Source organism: Mytilus galloprovincialis, chromosome 12, assembly GCF_965363235.1.
Source record: "Mytilus galloprovincialis chromosome 12, xbMytGall1.hap1.1, whole genome shotgun sequence".
NCBI classification, from domain to species: domain Eukaryota; kingdom Metazoa; phylum Mollusca; class Bivalvia; order Mytilida; family Mytilidae; genus Mytilus; species Mytilus galloprovincialis.
In genome coordinates, this window is record NC_134849.1 from 70,555,400 (window position 1) to 70,576,603 (window position 21,204).

A 21,204-nucleotide genomic window follows, 5' to 3' on the forward strand; every position below is an offset into this window, starting at 1 on the left:
AACTGAAAATGTTATAGTTGAACGTATTCAAATAGCTTTGAGATCATTTCATGCTGATAGCATGGCTGGACATAGAAGTGTTTCAATAGGAAGATCAACGGCCAACCAAAAGATCGAAATGCTATGGAGTTTTCTGATGCAAAATTTCACAACATTTTGGAGGAATTTGTTTAAAGATATGGTAGATGAAGGTATACTTAACAATGCCGACCCTGTGCATCTTGAATGCATACGGTTTTGTTTCCTACCACTTATTCAGAGACATTTAGACATGTTTCTACAATCATGGAATTCACACAGAATAAGATCTCAAAGAAATGTTGAAGGTCCACATGGTATACCTGACGTTATGTACTACCAACCTTTTATTTACGATAAATATGACTGCTCTTATGAATTGCCGTGCGACATAGTTGTATTGGATTACTTAACTGATATCTACACGGATGCTGTTCTACCTAGAGGCACTAAAGAAGAATTTAGACAATTAATAAATACTCTCACGTTTTTAGATATCGAAGAATTCGATGTCATTGAAACTCCAACACAGGCCAAAGAATTGTTCAACTTATTATCAGGCGTAGTATCACAACATTTATTAAATCGATAAACATTTACAGATTTAACATTTATTATTCATGATAATTATCTGTTATGTCACCATGTTGTCGAATGAATACGCGCATAAGCTATTTGATCTGTTGATGCAAAGAACAACATTGAAGTGCATAATGTGTACATACTAATTTTCTTGTTTTTCGTTGATTATGCTTCTTTTTTGTCAGAATTCATGTAAATATTGAATGAAAAAGTTCTGTTGTATTTTAGTATTATATAAATAGTAAAGAATAAATGTCTACTGTTTCTTTTAACAAGTCTTTCCTATGCCCGAGTCATCATTAAATTGATAACCGTTCGACACATTTAAATATGCCATATTGGTCTATTCCTTCATGATGTAGCTGAGTATCATTCAGTCATTTTTCATATCTGTTACAATAACCAAACACTTTTCCATAAAAATGACCATCGAGTTTAACGTGTAATACATTAACAAAATATTAAGTACAATCAAATCTTATTTGGTGTCAACTCAACCAATCCGTTTCATTCTTAATGAACTGGACAGAGTGTAGCTAAACTAAACGAAATGTATGATATAGCATGTCTGTCGCTCACGTCACTGAGTATAAAAGGGGGCATGGTTTCACATAAACCACGATATTTGGAAGGTATATAAAGTCACAGTACCCAAATTGCACCGAGTACCAAAATTGCACCTACTAGTATTCAACAAAAATACTTGGGAAATCTTACTTGTTTTCTTTGAGTCTAAACCCTTGGTATTTTTCGGGGTATTTGTATGATTTGATACAATACACGTCATTCAACATTGCTGAACATATTTAAATATACAAAACCAGTAAAAATCAACAGATTTGTTTTTAACCGACCCTCATTGTCAATTAAAGATGTAAGTTATGATATAAGACAGACTTAATTGTATATATGTTTTATCCATTTATTTCATGATCGATGGAATCAATGCGTTCAACGTAACATACATGACATAGTCAGCAAACTTTGACTTATTCAGTGAGATGCAAATATCTGTATAGCTGCTTTTCATTCGTCTTTAGACGCTAATGTAAACAGGTAAATGAACAAGTCGAGAAGAAGAGAAACACGTTTGTTTCTCATTACAATGCCGATTGGTTACTGCAGTATTGAAAAACACATCTTTCGAACGTAACAAAAATTAAGAAACCTTTATAGCATCAATTTAAGATATAATGTTCATTTCTGATTTGAGTGGGTTTTCATTCTTCTAAAGTACCATTTATCTCTCGTTAAGTCAACGTCTTTGAATCTATGTTGTTTTATGTCTGTTGGTAGATCAGTGCAAGACCAATTATTCAAATGTTTCCTTAACATTGGAATGGTGAATATTCGTGTCAATTCTTTTATATTACTGCACAATAAAACATACTTTGGTTGTATGTAGTCTAACAAATCATTAGATTTTGTCATTATCCACTTTCGATTCCAAGGTATCTAGGGCATGTTATTGTAGTTACACAGTAGATAAAAGTTGGTATAGAAATAGCCTGGCAAATGAAATGCCTAGAGTCATATTACTAATGTTGCTTTATTGTTACATAGATTTGTCGGTTTAAGCCGTTTTAACTATTTATGTTTTTTTTCAACCTGCACATTACGTCTGCAAGCAGCCATCTATAGACTTATAAAAGAAAACATGTCAAGTTTTACTAGGGAAACAAGTGTGGACACAGTTCAGAGTGAATAGATTGTTTGAATGTTTGCCTGTGTTTTCTGAGAAAAAGAGTTCTCTCCTTTATTCAGCATTTAACTGTTCTGTGTTCAACTGTAGCAAAGCGACACTCTACCTCTGGCCTTTGTTAGTCTTGTATGATTTTTAATTTTAGTTTCTTGTTTATAATTCGGAGTTTAGTATGACGTCCATTATCACTGTACTAGTTTACATATTTTTTAAGGGGCCAGCTGAAGGACGCCTACGGGTGTGGGAGTTTCTCGCTACATTGAAGACCAATTAGTGGCCTTCGGCTGTTGTCTGCTCTATGTCGGGTTGTTAACGCTTTGACACATTCCCCATTTCCTTTCTCATTTTTACCTGTACCAAATACTAAAATTTATTAGTGTGTTTTTGTTTCTAATAGTAAGTTATATTGTTAAAGACTGTCACGTAGGAGACGCTAATTGCATGCATTACCAAATGATTTTTATAAAATAACTGAAATTAAATGCCAGTGAAAACAAAAAAAAGAGAGTAACACATTAAGTGCTTTTCAGAATGACTTGGTTTAAATTTACGAGATGGTATCTGATAGTAGCTGAGAACCTACATGCATGAACTATTTTTGGGAGAAACTTTATTTGCTTATACAGGAAATGAATGAATCATGACCGGAGCGGGCACCCACTTAGGCATTCAATTGGCCCCCATTCATGAAAATTTCTGGATCTACCACTGAGTTTGTCAAATTTTTGTTTCACAAAAAATACATTCGCATAATAATGGACTAAGCTTAAAGCAACGCACTTTACTAATACACTTACAGAAAGAACTCATGATCAATACAGTGATATAATAAGTACTGGAAATACACGACATTCATGTACATTAGTTCTTCCTATTTACACCACAACTATGATTTAGGTAGCACTCCACAGTTCGGTGTGTAGTTTCGCATTTTGGTCACTTTTTCAAATATAAAATTCTTTTTTGGATAGCTGATGATTAAGATGATTAAAATAGCCTTCATAGTAAGTTCATATGAATATCAAGAGTATGTAATGTATGAAATATGGCCTGTTTTCTGTATGATAGTCTGTCTTTGCATATCCAGACCCGGCATTGGTTTGTCAATTATTGTAATATTTTTTTACAACTTTTTGTCGCACGAACTTAATGATTAATTTTGCGACAAAAACGGGGCGAAAGACACCCATTTTTTATTTGATCATTAAATAGATTAATGTGAACAGTTTCTGAAAAGGTATCACTCAAAGGCATTGAATTTCTAGTTTGATTCAAATTTTGGGGGAATATGTGACATTTTCACCCTTCTTTTTGCAATATGTTATGTAAATAAATGCAAAATGTTCCCATGGATACACAAAAAAGGAATCATATTTCACCCTTTTAACTTTTGAAAATCAAATCTATGGAAGTTACTGATTACATACATTTGAAAATGTATAACACAAACAGTTAGGTTAATGTATTAGAAAGCCAGGAATAGAAAATGATGAAACATTTTGTGGTTCAATTTTAATTAATATTTTTCTAACTGTGCAGTGCTACCTTGACATAAATGTAAAACTACGTACATCAGAAGTCCAGCAAAAGACATGCAATTGTCATATTATATGTTCGTACTACGGATAAACATTCGATTCCTAGCAAGTAATTGTTCAATAGGAAAAATACTGGTCAGCCCAATCGTACTAGTTAATGGGACTTGGTATGGTAACCTGTGTCCTTCTGCACGACAACCTTTCGGAGTATCAAGTTAAAAATAAAGATCAGTGTTGCTTAATTTTCAAAGCAGGTTTAAATGATCATGATTGTGTTCGCTGCCATATCGTATAGAATTGATTGTAAATAATAAACACACGAAAAGCAATAATTTTCATTTGCATACCTTTAAAACTCAATCCTTGTCACTAAATAATTAAAAACATATATTTACTATTACATGTACCTCCCTCTTTTCCCCTTATACGATTTTGAAGTTGTAACACTTCATTGTTTTGGGCCCCCTTGAGAGTTTGTATCATTTGCAATCACACCACATGTTCTACTTTTTTTTGTTATACGTAAACATTATCTAACAACCACCTACATCATATACGGAATGCATCTTGCAACCCAAGAAACCAAATACAGACTGTGCCTAACATCCACATACAGCCCGTATCTAACACCACAGACACCATATACAGACTATCTAATAACCACAGACATCATATACATACTACATTTAACAACCAGAGACACCATATGTAGACTGCATCTAACAACCACAGACAGAATATACAGACTTAATCTAATAACCACAGACATCATATACATACTACATTTAACAACCAGAGACACCATATGTAGACTGCATCTAACAACCACAGACAGAATATACAGACTTAATCTAATAATCAAAGACACCATATACAGACTTAATATAATAACCGAAGACACCATATACAGACTGTATCTAACAATCAGAGACACCATATACAGACTGTATCTAACAAACAGAGACACCATATACAGACTGTATCTAACAAACAGAGACACCATATACAGACTGTATCTAACAAAAACAGACACCATATAAAGATAACTTCTATTTTTTTATACGTAGACAGTATCTAACAACCACAGTCAACATATATAGACTACATCTAATAACCACAGACACCAAATAAAGACTACATCTAACAACCACAGACACCTAATATATACAGACTTTATCTTATTACCACAGACACCATATAAAGACTACATCTACCTACCACAGATACCATATAAAGACTACATTTAACAGCCACAGACACCATATATATACAGACTTCTAACTAACACAGACACCATATAAAGACTTTATCTAACTACCACATACACCATATATACAGACTGTATCTAACTACCACAGACACAATGTAAAGACTAAAGCTAACTACCACAGACGCCATATATAGACTACATCTAACAACAACAGATACCATGTAAAGACTACATCTAACAACCACAGACACCATATATATACAGACTTCTAACTACCACAGACACCATATAAAGACTTTATCTAACTACCACATACACCATATATACAGACTGTATCTAACTACCACAGACACCATGTAAAGACTAAAGCTAACTACCACAGACGCCATATATAGACTACATCTAACAACAACAGATACAATGTAAAGACTACATCTAACAACCACAGACAACATCTTATAACCACAGACACCATATATACAGACTGTATTTATCAGTTAGAGACACCATATATACATACTGCATAAATGTGTCAGTAGAATAGCCGGGTGGTATAGGCAAACATGTACTTCTATACAATCCCAATAGACTTTTATCTTGATTATGAGCGACGGGTGTCACCAAAGGTCACCTCTCATAATCCCCTTAAAACCCGTGTGCATTCATGCGGAACAGTTATTTTATTCTTGAATTCTTGATATTTTTTTTTCGTTCTTTTGTTCTTTTCGCTCGAAAAAGTTCTGGGGAGACAAATGTCTTCCGCCTCTTCCTTTTTAGCTCACCTGGCCCAAAAGGCCAAGAGAGCTTTTCTTATCACTTGGCGGTGTCCGTCGTCCGTAAACTTTTACAAAAATCTTCTCCTCTGAAACTACTGGGCCAAATTTGACCAAACTAAGTCACAATCATCATTAGGGTATCTTGTTAAAAAAATGTGTCCGGTGACCCGGCCAACCAACCAAGATGGCCGCCATGGCTAAAAATAGAACATAGGGGTAAAATTTAGATTTTGGCTCATATATCTAAACCCAAAGCATTTCAAGCAAATCTTTCAAAAACAAAATTGTTCTTTGGTCAAGATCTATCTGCCCTGCAACTTTCAGACCATTCAGGCAATCCATTGCTGGATTGCTGCCCCTGAATTTGTAATTTTAAGAAAAAAATTCAGATTTTGGTTATTATCTTGAATAGTTTTAGCTCATCTGACCTGAAAGGTCAACTGAGCTTTTCTCATCACTTCGCGTCCGTCGTCCGTCGTCCGTAAACTTTTACAACAATCTTCTCCTCTGAAACTACTTGGCCAAATTTGACCAAACTTGGTCACAATCATCATTGGGATATCTAGTTTAAAAATGTGTCGCATGACCCGGCCAACCAACCAAGATAGCCGCCATGGCTGAAAATATAACATAGGGATAAAATGTATATTTTGGCTTATATCTCTGAAACCAAAGCATTTAGAGTAAATCTGACAAGGAATTAAATTGTTTATTAGGTGAAGATCTTTCTGCCCTGAAATTTTCAGACAAATCGGACAACCTGTTGTTGGAATGCTGTCCCCGATTTAGTAATTTTAAGGAAATTTTGCTGGAGTTGATAGACAGTCTGAAGTGTGGGAATATATATTAAAATCAAAATCTTGCGATAACTAAGGCATCTTGTTAGTATGGCGATATATAAGGCGTCTAGAGCAAATCATTGCGATAACTAAGACGTCTTGTTGTTAGATATAGCAAATAATAACGATAATTAAGGCTTCTTCTTTTTAAATATAGCACTGCATTGCTCTAAATATGGTGCCTTGTTGTTAGATATAGCGAACTATTGCGATAAATAAGTCGTCTTATTAAATAAAGCAAATTCTTGCGATAATTAAGTCTTCTTACTGTTAAATATAAAAAATCATTGCGCTAAATAAAGTGCCTTGTTGATAAATATAGCGAAATATTGCGATAAATAAGGCGTCGTATTGCAATATACAAAACATTATCGCAATGATTATCAAATATGGGATAGTTATAAACAATTACACAAGGCAGCTCCAGGCTTCCGTACAAAATGAGATATCTTATATATTAATTGAGATATCTGATTTATTAAATAAGATATCTTATATATTAAATAAGATATCTTATTAAAATGTTTATAAAGATATCTTATTAAGTATATAAGATATCTTATTTAAAATATAAGATATCTCTATTAATTTATACGATATCTTATTAACTACATAAGATATCTTCTATATAGTTAATAATAGAGATATCTTATTTACTCAATAAGATATCTCCATAAGTTAATAAGATATCTCTATTAGTTTATAAGATATCTCTATTAATTAATAAGATATCTCTATCAGTTTATAAGATATCTCTATTAACTAATAAGATATCTCATAAAGTATGTATTTAAAAGATATCTTTATAAAGAAGTAAGATATCTTATATACTTTATAAGATATCTTATTAATTAATAGAGATATCTTATTAACTTATAGAGATATCTTATAAACTAATAGAGATATCTTATAAACTTTTAGAGATGTCTTATTAACTTATAGAGATATCTTATGAACTTATAGAGATATCTTATAAACTAATAGAGATATCTTATAAACTTTTAGAGATATCTTATTAACTTATAGAGATATCTTATTTAATTGGTTATAAAGATATCTTATTTAATATATAAGATATCTCTATTAGTTTATAAGATATCTCTATTAATGAATAAGATATCTTATAAAGTATGTATTTGAAATATATCTTTATAAAGAAGTAAGATATCTTATATACTTTATAAGATATCTTATTAATTAATAGAGATATTTTATTAACTTTCAAATTAAATAAGATATCTTATAAAAATTAAAGATATCTTAATAATTAATAAGATATCTTGTTAAATAAATAAGATATCTTCAAATTTGAATAAATATAAAAACGGCGTGCCATAATATACTCTATGTGGGACGGACGTACTGGGTTATTGATAAGATAGTTATTTATATATTAGTTTCCTATTGATCTTAAAAGTAAATATTCTAGTTCAATACATAAAAGATTTGAAACGAAGATCAATACCCAGCCTATATATAACATAGAACATTGAATATTTTAAGAAATTACTAATATGAAATCTGTAATTTATGTACCCAAGCGCCTTTGGTGGAGATGTGTATTCCACATGTAAATATTGATGGGTGCTTCCGTCGAGGTCCGCGTTGTTAGCTTCCGTGTTGTGTATTCACAATAAACACAAGTTGCTTTCTTTAAAAAAAAAAGAAATGAAATCGTGAATATTAATAATGCCTGTTTTTTTTTATGAAATTTAAAGAGTCAGATAATTGTTATTTAAGGATCCATGATTTCACCTGATTTTGTTTATATAAGATGTATAAACACTGACGGATTCTTAATGAAACTCATTGTTGGGCATAATTGTCTTGTTAAAGAATTCATTTCTCTTCCGATAAATAACATTACTGCATGCTAAATAGGAGGCAACCACGTACTGAAAACAGTCTTTGTTTTGAAGGAGATAATGAAATGAATCATGATTATTTGTTTTTGTAGCCAGTTCAAAAACAATTATAGTTCAAAACCCTAAGCTATATTCTTTTTTGTTTATATAATCCTGAACTAAAACCGTTTTGGAAAACCAATTACACTGGTTTACATGGTTTGGTCATTGACTTACATATCCAAAAAATGTTTGATCTCAATTTATTTATTCCCAAGGCAACAAACTCCTATCAGGCTTTAACATGTTTAAGAGTAGAAACAGTTTGAAACCTAAACTTAAATCAATTTTTTTTAAACAAATCTCATTTTTTCATTCCATAACTTATCCTTTTGTTAATTAGCCAAAATATAATGACGTGTTGATTTGTTGATTTCTACGATTGTGTGACAGGATGAGCAGGAATGACAGTGACAATTCAGTACAGCTCAGCTCATGTCCTGTTTTTTTGCAATTGCATGTCCGTTGAATACGGGTGTTTCCTGTTTGAATTGTTTTACACTAGTCATTTTGGGGCCTTTTATAGCTTGCTGCCCGATGTGAGCCAATGCTCCGTGTTGAAGGCAGTACTTTGACCTATAATTGTTTTACTTTTTATACATTGTGATTTGGATGAAGAGTTGTCTCATTGGCACTCATACCACATCTTCTTATTTATGTTGATTTTAAGAAAAAAAATGTGTAACTAAGTTGTGCTATTATTTGATTATTAATACAAACGTTTTTGTGTCGCCTTATTTTAAAGATATCGTCCTATAGGTCTCTGTCATCGGGTGCATTGCATTTGCGCCAATTTTTGAAAAGTGCAATATATTTTTATCTGCATCTTTAAATTGTGTAGCATGTGTCCAATGATCTGAGTAGTTAGGGTGCTGAACAGTGTAGCATGGTTCTATTGATCTGAGTAGTTAGGGTCCTGAATTGTGTAGAATGGGTCCATTGATCTGAGTAGTTAGGGTCCTGAATTGTGTAGCATGTGTCTAATGATCTGAGTAGTTAGGGTGCTGAATTGTGTAGCATGGTTCTATTGATCTGAGTAGTTAGGGTCCTGAATTGTGTAGCATGGGTCCATTGATCTGAGTAGTTAGGGTGCTGAATTGTGTAGCATGGGTCCAATGATCTAAGTAGTTAGGGTGCTGAATTGTGTAGCATGGTTCTATTGATCTGAGTAGTTAGGGTCCTGAATTGTGTAGCATGGGTCCGTTCATCTGAGTAGTTAGGGTCCTGAATTGTGTAGCATGTGTCCAATGATTTGAGTAGTTAGGGTCCTGAATTGTGTAGCATGTATCCGTTGCTCTGAGCAGTTAAGATCCTAAATTGTATAGCATGGGTCGAATGATCTGAGTAGTTAGGGTCCTGAATTGTGTAGCATGGGTCCAATGATCTGAGTAGTTAGGGTCCTGAATTGTATAGCATGTGTCCATTGATCTGAGTAGTTAGGGTCCTGAATTGTGTAGTATGTCTCCAATGATCTGAGTAGTTAGGGTCCTGTATTGTGTAGCATGGGTCCACTGAACTGTTAACGACCGGACATTTTTCTGACCGCGTCATCAGTCAGACAGGGTATTACAAATCGTCAAAAAGCGACTTGGCCGAAAATTTCAGGTTTTTTGTACAATTTATGATTTTTACTGTAAAACTCATTTATTTTTCGTAGGCTCGTACACCACTCTTTTTCTAAAATCAATTAATTGTTATTTGTTAATTAATTTATCTTAAAAACACTGTTAAAATTACCCGACCTTTTTTATTATTGGTGCTCTCAGTGGCAGATATCAAATTTTTAGAAAGAGATAGCTAGAAATCGTCGAATCATGCAACACTTTTGACTTTTATTGTATATTCATAGTTGTAAGTGATTTGAAGTGGGTCGAATAATCTGAGTAGTTAGGGTCCTGATTTGTGTAGCATGTGTCCAATGATTTAAGTAGTTAGGGTCCTGAATTATGTAGCATGGGTCCATTGATCTGAGTAGTTAGGGTCCTGAATTGTGTAGCATGTGTCCAATGACCTGAGTAGTTAGGGTCCTGAATTGTGTAGCATGGGTCCGTTGATCTGAGTAGTTAGGGTCCTGAATTGTGTAGCATGTGTCCAATGATTTGAGTAGTTAGGGTCCTGAATTGTGTAGCATGGGTCCATTGATCTGAGTAGTTAGAGTCCTGAATTGTATAGCATGTGTCCATTGATCTGAGTAGTTAGGGTCCTGAACTGTGTAGCATGTGTCCATTGATCTGAGTAGTTAGGGTCCTGAATTGTGTAGAATGGGCCAAATGATCTGAGTAGTTAGGGTCTTGAATTATGTAGCATGGGCCCAATGATCTGAGTAGTTAGGGTCCTGAATTGTGTAGCATGGGCCCAATGATCTGAGTAGTTAGGGTACTGAATTGTGTAGCATTTGTCCATTGATCTGAGTAGTTAGGGTCCTGAAATGTGTAGCATGTGTCCATTGATCTGAGTAGTTAGGGTCCTGAATTGTGTAGCATGGGCCAAATGATCTGAGTAGTTAGGGTCTTGAATTGTGTAGCATGGGCCCAATGATCTGAGTAGTTAGGGTGCTGAATTGTGTAGCATGGGCCCAATGATCTGAGTAGTTAGGGTCCTGAATTGTGTAGTATGGGTCCGTTGATCTGAGTAGTTAGGGTCCTGAAATGTGTAGCATGGGCCCAATGATCTGAGTAGTTAGGGTCCTGAATTGTGTAGCATGTGTCCAATGATTTGAGTAGTTAGGGTCCTGAATGGTGTAGCATGGATCGAATGACCTGAGTAGTTAGGGTCCTGAATTGTGTAGCATGTGTCAAATGATCTGAGTAGTTAGGGTCCTGAATTGTATAGCATGGGTCAAATGATTTGAGTAGTTAGGGTCCTGAATTGTGTAGCATGGGTCCAATGATCTGAGTAGTTAGGGTCATGAGTGTGTAACATGGGTCCAATGATCTGAGTAGTTAGGGTCCTGAATTGTATAGCATGGGTCCATTGATCTGAGTAGTTAGGGTCCTGAATTTTTCTATATATAAGAAAGACTTGCAGGAAGGCATCCGATCAAATGAATATGCTCTAACGTTTAGGCACTTTATTTAACAAACTGTGCAAATGAACCATTTTTTAATAATTGGTCTTTAGTAATTTCAACTTTGGCATGGCATTTCTGCACACAGAAAAATTCCAAAAGCAATTGAAAACAGTGCAAGAAAGAGCACTATGTTTTGTGTATGATGTCTTGTCTAGCTTCTATGATAATTTACTATAAAAAGAGATGCAAGTCAGAAGAATGAGAACAATGGCAATTGAAACTTTTCGAATTATTAATGACTTGCGATCGTGGTTTGTTTACTAGATTTATTCAATGGAAACAAAAATCGAAATATTCTTTCAGATGTAACAATGTATTTGACATTCCAAATGTAAAACCTGCATGTACTACTTACGGTAAGAAAAGTTTTTAATTTGCTGCTTCTACATTGTAGATTAGTCCTCTAGACAATTTTAGGACGGACAACAGTTTTTTTTCCAGTTCAGGAGTCTCATACAGTTCAAGAACGTATTACCATATTATTCACTAAAGAAAAGACAAACAAAACAAAACATGCAAAAATATTGGCTGAAAAACACCAACCCCAACAAACCTGAGATGGTCTCAGGTACTCCGGAAGGGTATGCAGATCTTGCTCCACATATGGCACCCGTCGTTTTGCTCATGTAAGTATAAATCAGGTGATAAGTCTTATTCAATTTCGAGGGAAATCGGTCGGGTTTTCGGTTAATATGACAAATGAAACATATCCGTCGTCACTCTGTAATTCGCACCTTTAATTTTTATTATTTGTAAATTTTCTATAAGCCAGTGATGAAGGGGTTTCTTGTTGCCTTTCGGTTTTATTTAAGAATTGAATGCTTCTTTTTGTAAATTTATTGGGGTGTAAAAACGTTAACCGAAGTACATTGTGTATGAAGCGCAGAAGCGCTTCATTCTAAAAATGTACGCACGGTCAACGCTTTTACAACCCTATAAAGTTACAAAAAGAAGCATTCAATACTTATAATTACATTTTTTAGCTATGATCATGAAAACACGAATTTTATATATTTTATTATTTAATTCACCTGTGCACTTTATTGTTGGAGCACGTGTTATCATGAATGAAAAGTTGTATTGAGCAATGCAACTGCTTACGGAATAACACGTGATGTGCAGTTAGCCAATCAGAATAAAATATTATAATGAAACATACATCTAATGTAATTATTCAGAGGTAAAACACATTGACTGTTTAATTTACCGATTCTGGAAATTATTGTAAACCTCTTTGCTTGTATATTCATATGAAAATGTCTAGATATCAAAGCGATATTCTTCATGTAATGCCAACGAGTACCAAACAAAGAAAAGATTATGTGTTATACTCCAAATTGTGCGATTGGTACCTGAAAATTTCAAGAACGATCGTCTGCCCCGCTGGCCAGAAACTCAACTGTTTTTCTTCAATCCTATCTGTATTTATAACAGTCTTAATTATGCTAAGAAGGTCGATCGTTCTCCGCCCCTCCCCCTCCCGCTAACCAGATACTCAACTGAATTTTGTCATCCTTATCTGTATTAATGACAGACTTATGCTAAATGGAACGATCGTCCTCCGCCCCCCCCCCCTTTGACAAAATACTCAATTGTTATTTGTTTTTTTTTTACTCCAGTGTTTATAACAAACTTATGCTAAGAAGGTCGATCGTTTTATGATCTAACTTGCCCGAGTCTGGACAAGTTGAGATCATGTTTACCATGTTAATAGAGACATCTATAACAATAGACAATTCGTATCCAAAGTTTTATGTTCTAACTTGTCCCGAGTCTGGACAAGTTGAGATAATCTTACTCATGTTAACAGAGACATCTACAACAATAGACAATTTCTATACAAAGTTTTATGATCTAACTTGCCCCAGAGTCTGGAGGAGTTGAGATCATGTTAACCATGTTAACAGAGACATCTATATTAACAATAGACAATTCGTATACACAGTTTTATGATCTAACTTACCCCGAGTCTGGACAAGTTGAGATCATTTTAACAATGTTAACAGAGACATCTATAACAATAGACGATTTCTATACAAAGTTTTATGATCTAACTTGCCCCGAGTCTGGACAAGTTGAGATACTCTTAACCATATTAACAGAGACATTTGCAACCATAGACAATTTCTATAGAAAGTTTTATGATTTAACTTGCCCCGAGTCTGGAAAATTTGAGATACTCTTAACAATGTTAACAGAGACATTTACAACAACAGACAATTTCTATACAAAGTTTTATGATCTAACTTGCCCCGAGTTTGGAGAAGTTGAGATCATCTTACTCATGTTAACAGAGACATCTATAACAATAGACAATTTCTATACAAAGTTTGATGATCTCACTTGCCCCAGAGGTTGGACAAGTTGAGATCCTTTTAATCATGTTAACAGAGACATCTACAATAATAGACAATTTCTATACACAGTTTTATGATCTAACTTGCCCCGAGTCTGGAGAAGTTGAGATAATCTTACTCATGTTAACAGAGACATCTACAACAACTCGACAAGTTGAGATCATTTTTTACCATGTTAATAGAGACATTTACAACAATAAACAATTCGTATCTAAAGTTTTATGATCTAACTTGCCCCGAGTCTGGACAAGTAGTGATGAGCTTAACCATGTTAACAGAGACATCTATAACAATAGACAATTTCTATACAAAGTTTGATGATCTCACTTGCCCCAGAGGTTGGACAAGTTGAGATCCTTTTAATCATGTTAACAGAGACATCTACAATAATAGACAATTTCTATACACAGTTTTATGATCTAACTTGCCCCGAGTCTGGAGAAGTTGAGATAATCTTACTCATGTTAACAGAGACATCTACAACAACAGACAATTTCTATACAAAGTTTTATGATCCAACTTGCCCCAGAGTCTGGAGAGGTTGAGATCATTTTTACCATGTTAACAGAGACATCTATAACAATAGACAATTCCTATACAAATTGTTTGATCTAACTTGCCCCAGATTCTGGACAAGTTGAAATACTCTTAATCATGTTAACAGAGATACAATGTATCTACAACAATAGACAATTTCTATACAAAGTTTTATGATCTAACTTGCCCCAGAGTCTCGACAAGTTGAGATCATTTTTACCATGTTAATAGAGACATTTACAACAATAACAATTCGTATTTAAAGTTTTATGATCTAGCATGCCCCGAGTCTGGACAAGTAGTGATGAGCTTAACCATGTAAACAGAGACATCTATAACAATAGACAATTTCTATACAAAGTTTTATGATCTTACTTGCCCTAGAGGTTGGACAAGTTGAGATCATTTTAATCATGTTAACAGAGACATCTACAATAATAGACAATTTCTATACACAGTTTTATGATAATGTGGTATGGTCTTTAACTTTGTACTTGTTTGGCTTTATAAATATGTTGATATGAGCGTCACTGATGAGTCTAATGTAGACGGAACGCGCGTCTGGCGTACTTAATTACAACCCTGGTACCTTTGATAACCATTTACAACACTGGGTCGATGACACTGCTGGTAGACGTTTCGTCTTGACGGGTATCACCAGCCCAGTAGTCAACACTTCCGTGTTGACATGAATATCAATGATGTTGTCATTTTTATGAATTTCCTGTTTACAAACCTTTGAATATTTCGAAAAACTGAGGATTTCTCATCCCAGGCATAGATTACCTTAGCCGTATTTGCCACATCTTTTTGGAATTTTGAATCCTCAATGCTCTTCAATATATAAAAAAGAAGATGTGGTATGATTGCCAATGAGATAACTATCCACAAAAGACCAAAATGACACAGACATATTAACAACTATAGGTCACCGTACGGCCTTCAACAATCAGCAAAGCCCATACCGCATAGTCAGCTATATAAGGCCCCGATAAGACACTGCTGGTGGACGTTTCGTCCCCGAGGGTATCACCAGCTCAGTAGTCAACACTTCGGTGTTGACATGAATATCAATGATGTTGTCATTTTTATGAATTTCCTGTTTACAAACCTTTGAATTTTTCGAAAAAACTAAAGATTTTCTTATCCTAGGCATATATTACCTTAGCCGTATTTGGCACAACTTTTTGTAATTTTAAATCTTTAATGCTCTTCAACTTTGTACTTGTTTGGCTTTATAAATATTTTGATATGAGCGTCACTGATAAGTCTTATGTAGACGAAACTCGCGTCTGACATACTAAATTATAATCCTTGTACCTTTGATAACTATGAGTTCATTGTTGAAGGCCATACGTATAGTTGTTAATTTTTATGTCATTTGGTCTCTGTTGGAGAGTTGCTTATTGACAATTATACCACATTTTCGGTTTTCTGTACAATATAACTAAAATTAAAAAAAAGGTACGAAGTCTCTATCCAAGACAACAAAATCATAACTTGCACAGTAGAAACAAAACCGTATACATTAATTGCTGTTTTCATCTCAAAGTCACTGTTATATGCATTGATCGGCCCACAAAAGGGAGTTTCCAACTCTCGGATCCACCCCTGGATCCACCACTGGACCTATATTAGAATCTAAAAGGTCGACAGACTATTTACAACCGCATTTAAATACCGCCATTGCATCATCACTTCAAATAGAATTAGTCGGTTAAACCATGTGATTGAAAACAATAGACTGAACAGGTTGTTAACACTTCTAACGATCAATAGGATCAAGCATCATTTTCGAAATGATATGTTCATGTAAGCGTTAATTTTGTTACAGATACGAAATTTTAGTGTTATTGATCCTCAAACATTTAGCCGGTCATGAACTAAGTTTGTGATTTATGTTTGCGGTTTTCTTGACATGCATTGTGACGTGTCATCGTATTCATTTTATATTAGAACACTATAGAAGTTATATTAGAAAAGTATCGCATTCATAATTTTTTGATATTAAAAAAAACATCGCTATGATATAAGACAAACATCGCATTGATATAATAAAATATAGCAGTATCTTTGACTTATAGGTGATTTTGGCTTAGCAAATAATTGAATTCATCTCAATTGCATTCCACAGAATTTGCTACGTGATATTTATTGAATGTGTACATAGACAAATGATAAATCGTGCATTTATGTTGCAATTATTCAACAATTCAATTTTCTCGTTTAAATACACTTTGCTTGTTATTACATTAAATAATTCATGGAAATTATACAGCAGGCGTATGTCGTGTTAAATATCACCCTGTATTAAAAAAAGAGTCATTACTTTATACCGAGAAATCTGCCTTTCTTCGTACAAATGCTAACAATCATCTGAAATTTCCCACAATGCAATTCGTTGATATAAGACAATATCGCTCGTTTATATATGAAATTTTTTTATCGAATCGCTTCTTCCATAGACTGAGATCAGTTAATTGAAAAATTCAAGCATGCAGCAAAAATTGTTCTGAACTGACCGTGTTTGCCGTTAGAGTTATAATAGTAATCAAAACCACTTTTGAAGTTATATCTTAATATGCATGATATGATTCTCAAAAACTGAAATGCGGCCACCAATTATTATGTCGTTAACATTTTACTAAAATGATAAGAGAAAATTATAAATATAGGAAACCTAACTTCCATACGATACAAAAACCCGATTACCCATTTTGTAATCAAATACACTTTCGGATATGTGATAAACTACGTATAGGTAATAGTATCAAAAACTTCAGTCAGTCCATCTAGATGAATAATATATATAAAAGCAAAAGAATACCGTGTTTTGTTTGCTTGCCGTTGTTGCTTAGGTGTGGACTATATTTAAGTCGTGATTTTTTGTCTCGCAAATCTTGATTCATTAAAATTTTCTAAGTATGAATTTGAATATATATATATATACCTGTGAGATATTTTTAAACTAATGTCATTTTCCTTCTTTCACTAATCTTAACCAACTTACAGATATTAAAATGTAAAGGATTGTAATTAAACATCGATGTGGTACCCAACACCGTGACTGAAATTAATTTGGCTCGTTTAATTTTCATATTTTTTTTACAAATTATTTTCTTTTACCCTAATCCAAAAATATAAATATTTTGTAAAATTTGAACCAATCATTTTATCAGAAAAATGTAATTGGTTATATAGCAGTTTGACAAACACTAATTGTGATCATTTGGAAGCTTAATATTTCCTTAACAATACAACGTGACTAAAACGAGCAGCTGATTTTACAGAGTTATCTCTCTGTAGTGTAAGGTACCACCTTGATCAAATATGATTAGAGCAGCAAAAAAACAAACAAATAAATAAACGAACGAACAAACAAAGGCTAATTCAGCACTGCCACATATAAACACAACTTGTTGATATTGAAAAAGATTAATATTTCATCATGTGCAAATAAAATCACACCATCAGCAGTTAGAAAAGAAGAACATATGTCAAGTTCTAAATATCAATATGGTTACTTTATTTGTATTGTGCATAAAAAAACTATTTTTATGAAGTAATACTCTGTCTATCAGACTTATATGTCTAAACTCGTTTGATGTCCCCTTTAATTACTTACAAAAACAAATGGAAACAATGATTTAATGGAAAACATTGTACGTTAAATAACAACGGAAAATACCCAGGACGAGAAACTCATTCAAGACAAAAGTATCATTGAAACAATAATTAAATGATTATTTTGATTTAAAAAATATATGACTGGACTTGAATAGACAAAGGGGAATGTAAAAGTTTATTAGTCTCATACCTATTCAAAGTATTTCTGAAACATATGGACTAACGTGTACATTTGTGAAATTTTATCTGTTTGTGTTTTGTTCCTTATTGTTTTTCTCTTCTTTTTATCATTGGTATACAATGTAGGATAAATGGTTAAGGATATGATAATGGTTTTTACATAAGCACACCAGGTTGACAGAACTGGAACGCATTTTATCATTACCTGATCATGTTGATGTCTTAATTGTATGTCCCGAAAAATCTGCTATAAATGTGATTTAAAACTGGAGATGAAATTTGATCATCTTTTCGAAAACTGTTAAATAACATACTTTTCCTTTAAAAATGCAGATAAGTCATCTAAGATACACGGCATTGTGACAATAACCTACAAAACAATAAAGTCAAAAACAAAGTCAACATAGTTTCTTAAAAAAGAAACCTCCCATTTTGACCAGAATGCAGAAAACAAAACTAACGAATAACACGTTGACTTTTATCAAAAGAAAAGCCATCCACATCTCCACAAAGCAACGACGAGTACTGAAAAATTGCATCTTATGAAGTAAGATAACTTTCCTCAAGTAATTTAACAAGTTTATTGTTTGAAATAGAGATTATGACTCCTAAGCATGATTCCATTAAACCTTTCTTAAACTTCTTAATTTGAATAATGATCGTATTTTCTCCCTAAAAAGACAAACATTTTTGTTTATTTGCTTTGTTTGATTGTATTGCAGCAAATGCCAAATTTCAAATCCTTGTTTTGTTCATGTCATTAATAGATACAACATTCAACCTTCCACACTTGTTGCGAACATTTTACTATAAGACCATGGGAGCAGATCAACATGAAATCTATGGAATATACACCAGTGCATACGCCAGGTCCTTTCAACAATATTTTTAAACTTTTAGAATGAATAAATTGCAGTGATATCCTTCAGAAAGTTATAATTATTATGTTGTTGAATTATTCTATTCAGTAACGTACATGTATATTTTAAGAACCACAAATACAGTCACTTTCTATAGTTACCAAAACGCGGAATGTTTTCTTTTCATGTATGAATTATCGCTTTATTCGACGGAAATACTTAATTTCTACTGAGACTGCCAAATAGTGGAAAAAAAAACATCATTTTTAAATTTTCATGTCCTTAAACCGATACAACATACATTTTCAAAGCAGAAATATCAAATATAACGCAATACACAATTTCCCAGAAATCATGCTTCTTTTACAAGAGAAATAGAGAGTTTGATATAATTCTCTAATGGAATTATCAACCTATTTTTTGCGAGTATGAAGACAACTGAAAAGAAACGAAAACCGTACAAATCGAAATCAGGATCTCCCTTTAGATTCCGTGGTTTCAGTCCTTTTTTTTTGCGGTTGAGATTAATAACATTGAACAAATTAAGGATTATTAACAATATCCATCCAGCCTTTAATCTTTTTTTTTATTTATTATTGAGGTTTTTTAATTCTCTTCCTTGTTGTAGTGTATATTGTCTGCAAACAGTTCCGAATATTTATTGTTGCAAAAAGTCTTTTCATTTATTGGGTCGATTCCACTGCTATCGGATCCTTTTTTCCGAAGTTACTATCACAGTAGTCAACGGTCGTATGTCGACTTTATATGTCATTGATAACGTCATTTTCAGTTTTTTTTTACTGTTACCTAGCTAACATTATTCGTAGCAAAAATGATCAAAATGTGAAAAATTATGTAGAATTACGCGAAGATATAAAAGGACATGAATTACACACAAGCTTTGATATAATTGGCTTATATGTGCCTACATTTCTACTCTTTGAAATTATACATATGGCAATGTTATTACAAATATAAACAACTAACATAATTGAAGGAACGTGAGATATAAAAAAAAATAAAAAAAATTGCCCGTTTTGATCAGCTGCTAGGAAAACTTAAGGTATGTTTTGACTAGTAATAGTAAATTGTACCCTATCTAACAAACCTTCTATGGACACTTTTTCATTCTGATAAAATAAAGATATCAAATGAATATTTTTATGCTTTAGGTGTCAGACCACCAATTACTCCCTCCAATTTAGAACGTATGTAAAAGTAGTCCTACTTTGACACAAAATAGTGCTTTTGATGTCATTGTTTACTTAAACTAACCAACAAATTTGCAGAAATGAAACTTTTGGTGAAAGGGAAATATATTTAGACCATTTTGAGCCAAAATTCACTTGTCTTTGAGTTTGCATTAAAAATTCAGGATTAATGCGCTACATAGTACACTAATTTAAGATTTCCAGAAAACCAGGAGTTATTTTGGTAGTACCTGTCTTTTCAAAATCAAAAATTTGTTACAAGACTTTAAACATTGGTTGAAAATTGGCATGTAGGAAGGTGATACATGTACAATTCAGGATATACCTGGTTTCCTTGAAGTTAAACTTAAGGTAAAATATTTAGAAAGCTGTGAAAATTGCAAAATTTGGTTGAACAGATAGGGATTTTTAATTGGTGGTCTGACACCTTTAATCATTATGCGTGTGTCTGATAAATAAAAAATGAGTATAACATGTATAATGAGTTTTCAATTTTGTATTTCAGAGTTTTTCAGTTAGGAAATATTTTTTCTTTCTCGTGCGTGCATATTCTGTTATATGGTAGATTTTCCTCAAAGCTTAGTAATTTTGTGATTGAACTTTAAACCTAAATAGAAGATCAAGACTTATTCCTTTCTATTAAAATAATAACTGAGTATCCACTATCTACATAAGAAACTGCCTGTACCAAGTCTGAAACATGACAGTTGTTTTCCATTCGTTTGATATATTTGAGCTATTGATTTTGTTTTTGATAAAGGACTTTAGGATTTCAATTATCCCTTGAGTTCGG